This window comes from Phyllobates terribilis, unplaced genomic scaffold, assembly GCF_046119375.1.
Source record: "Phyllobates terribilis strain yellow unplaced genomic scaffold, ASM4611937v1 Scaffold_1__5_contigs__length_1240528914, whole genome shotgun sequence".
NCBI lineage: Eukaryota > Metazoa > Chordata > Amphibia > Anura > Dendrobatidae > Phyllobates > Phyllobates terribilis.
Window position 1 is genome coordinate 1,235,166,200 of NW_027362761.1, and position 4,347 is coordinate 1,235,170,546.

The window sequence follows — 4,347 nt, forward strand, 5'->3', positions numbered from 1 at the left end:
ATAGTAGTTATATCCTTGTACATAGGAGCAGTATTATAGTAGTTATATCCTTGTACATAGGGGGCAGTATTATAGTAGTTATATTCTTGTACATAGGAGCAGTATTATAGTAGTTATATTCTTATACATAGGAGCAGTATTATAGTAGTTATATTCTTGTACATAGGAGCAGTATTATAGTAGTTATATCCTTGTACATAGGGGGCAGTATTATAGTAGTTATATTCTTGTACATAGGGGGCAGTATTATAGTAGTTATATTCTTGTACATAGGGGGAGTATTATAGTAGTTATATTCTTGTACATAGGGGGCAGTATTATAGTAGTTATATTCTTGTACATAGGGAGCAGTATTATAGTAGTTATATTCTTGCACATATAGGCAGTATTATAGTAGTTATATTCTTATACATAGGAGCAGTATTATAGTAGTTATATTCTTGTACATAGGGGGCAGTATTAGAGTAGTTATATTCTTGTACATAGGAGCAGTATTATAGTAGTTATATTCTTGTACATAGGGGGCAGTATTATAGTAGTTATATTCTTGCACATAGGGGCAGTATTATAGTAGTTATATTCTTGTACATAGGGGGCAGTATTATAGTAGTTATATTCTTGTACATAGGGGGCAGTATTATAGTAATTATATTCTTGTACATAGGGAGCAGTATTATAGTAGTTATATTCTTGCACATATAGGCAGTATTATAGTAGTTATATTCTTGTACATAGGGGGCAGTATTATAGTAGTTATATTCTTGTACATAGGGGGCAGTATTATAGTAGTTATATTCTTGTACATAGGGGCAGTATTATAGTAGTTACATTCTTGTACATAGGGGCAGTATTATAGTAGTTATGTTCTTGTACATAGGGGGCAGTATTATAGTAGTTATATTCTTGTACATAGGGAGCAGTATTATAGTAGTTACATTCTTGTACATAGGGGGCAGTATTATAGTAGTTATATTCTTGTACATAGGGGGCAGTATTATAGTAGTTATATTCTTGTACATAGGGGCAGTATTATAGTAGTTATATTCTTGTACATAGGGAGCAGTATTATAGTAGTTATATTCTTGTACATAAGGGGCAGTATTATAGTAGTTATATTCTTGTACATAGGGACAGTATCATAGTAGTTATATTCTTGAACATAGGGGGCAGTATTATAGTAGTTATATTCTTGTACATAGGGGCAGTATTATAGTAGTTATATTCTTGTACATAGGGGCAGTATTATAGTAGTTATATTCTTGTACATAGGGGGCAGTATTATAGTAGTTATATTCTTGTACATAGGAGCAGTATTATAGTAGTTATATCCTTGTACATAGGGGGCAGTATTATAGTAGTTATATTCTTGTACATAGGAGCAGTATTATAGTAGTTATATTCTTATACATAGGAACAGTATTATAGTAGTTATATTCTTGTACATAGGAGCAGTATTATAGTAGTTATATCCTTGTACATAGGGGGCAGTATTATAGTAGTTATATTCTTGTACATAGGAGCAGTATTATAGTAGTTATATCCTTGTACATAGGGGGCAGTATTATAGTAGTTATATTCTTGTACATAGGAGCAGTATTATAGTAGTTATATTCTTATACATAGGAACAGTATTATAGTAGTTATATTCTTGTACATAGGAGCAGTATTATAGTAGTTATATCCTTGTACATAGGGGGCAGTATTATAGTAGTTATATTCTTGTACATAGGAGCAGTATTATAGTAGTTATATCCTTGTACATAGGGGGCAGTATTATAGTAGTTATATTCTTGTACATAGGAGCAGTATTATAGTAGTTATATTCTTGTACATAGGGGGCAGTATTATAGTAGTTATATTCTTGTACATAGGAGCAGTATTATAGTAGTTATATTCTTGTACATAGGAGCAGTATTATAGTAGTTATATCCTTGTACATAGGGGGCAGTATTATAGTAGTTATATTCTTGTACATAGGGACAGTATTATAGTAGTTATATTCTTGAACATAGGGGGCAGTATTATAGTAGTTATATTCTTGTACATAGGGGCAGTATTATAGTAGTTATATTCTTGTACATAGGAGCAGTATTATAGTAGTTATATCCTTGTACATAGGGGGCAGTATTATAGTAGTTATATTCTTATACATAGGAGCAGTATTATAGTAGTTATATTCTTGTACATAGGAGCAGTATTATAGTAGTTATATCCTTGTACATAGGGGGCAGTATTATAGTAGTTATATTCTTGTACATAGGAGCAGTATTATAGTAGTTATATTCTTGTACATAGGAGCAGTATTATAGTAGTTATATTCTTGTACATATGAGCAGTATTATAGTAGTTATATTCTTGGACATAGGGGGCAGTGTTATAGTAGTTATATTCTTGTACATAGGGGGCAGTTTTATAGTAGTTATATTCTTGTACATAGGGGCAGTATTATAGTAGTTATATTCTTCTACATAGGGAGCAGTATTATAGTAGTTATATTCTTGCACATGGGGGCAGTATTATAGTAGTTATATTCTTGTACATAGGGACAGTATTATAGTAGTTATATTCTTGAACATAGGGGGCAGTATTATAGTAGTTATATTCTTGTACATAGGGGCAGTATTATAGTAGTTATATTCTTGTACATAGGGGGCAGTATTATAGTAGTTATATTCTTGTACATAGGGGGCAATATTATAGTAGTTACATTCTTGTACATAGGGGGCAGTATTATCGTAGTTATATTCTTGTACATAGGGGGCAGTATTATAGTAGTTATATTCTTGTACATAGGGAGCAGTATTATAGTAGTTACATTCTTGTACATAGGGGGCAGTATTATAGTAGTTACATTCTTGTACATAGGGGGCAGTATTATAGTAGTTATATTCTTGTACATAGGGGGCAGTATTATAGTAGTTATATTCTTGTACATAGGGGGCAGTATTATAGTAGTTATATTCTTGTACATAGGGGCAGTATTATAGTAGTTATATTCTTGAACATAGGGGGCAGTATTATAGTAGTTATATTCTTGTACATAGGGGCAGTATTATAGTAGTTATATTCTTGTGCATAGGGGGCAGTATTATAGTAGTTATATTCTTGTACATAGGAGCAGTTTTATAGTAGTTATATTCTTGTACATAGGGAGCAGCATTATAGTAGTTATATTCTTGTACATAGGGGGCAGTATTATAGTAGTTATATTCTTGTACATAGGGGGCAGTATTATAGTAGTTATATTCTTGTACATAGGAGCAGTATTATAGTAGTTATATCCTTGTACATAGGGGGCAGTATTATAGTAGTTATATTCTTGTACATAGGAGCAGTATTATAGTAGTTATATTCTTGTACATAGGGGGCAGTGTTATAGTAGTTATATTCTAGTACATAGGGGGCAGTGTTATAGTAGTTATATTCTTGTACATAGGGGGCAGTATTATAGTAGTTATATTCTTGTACATAGGGGGCAGTATTATAGTAGTTATATCCTTGTACATAGGGGGCAGTATTATAGTAGTTATATTCTTGTACATAGGGGGCAGTATTATAGTAGTTATATTACTGTACATAGGGGGCAGTATTATAGTAGTTATATCCTTGTACATAGGAGCAGTATTATAGTAGTTATATTCTTGTACATAACAGCAGTATTATAGTAGTTATATTCTTGTACATAGGGGGCAGTATTACAGTAGTTATATTCTTGTACATAGGGGGCAGTATTATAGTAGTTATATTCTTATACATAGGAGCAGTATTATAGTAGGTATATTCGTGTACATAGGAGCAGTATTATAGTAGTTATATTATTGTACATAGGGGGCAGTATTATAGTAGTTATATTCTTGTACATAGGGGCAGTATTATAGCAGTTATATTCTTGTACATAGGGGCAGTATTATAGCAGTTATATTCTTGTACATAGGAGCAGTATTATAGTAGTTATATTATTGTACATAGGGGGCAGTATTATAGTAGTAATAATCTTGTACATAGGAGCAGTATTATAGTAGTTATATTCTTGTACATAGGGGGCAGTATTATAGTAGTTATATTCTTGTACATAGGAGCAGTATTATAGTAGTTATATTCTTGTACATAGGGGCAGTATTATAGTAGTTATATTCTTGTACATAGGGGGCAGTATTATAGTAGTTATATTCTTGTACATAGGGGGCAGTATTATAGTGGTTACATTCTTGTACATAGGGGGCAGTATTATAGTAGTTATATTCTTGTACATAGGGACAGTATTATAGTAGTTATATTCTTGAACATAGGGGGCAGTATTATAGTAGTTATATTCTTGTAAATAGGGGGCAGTGTTATAGTAGTTAT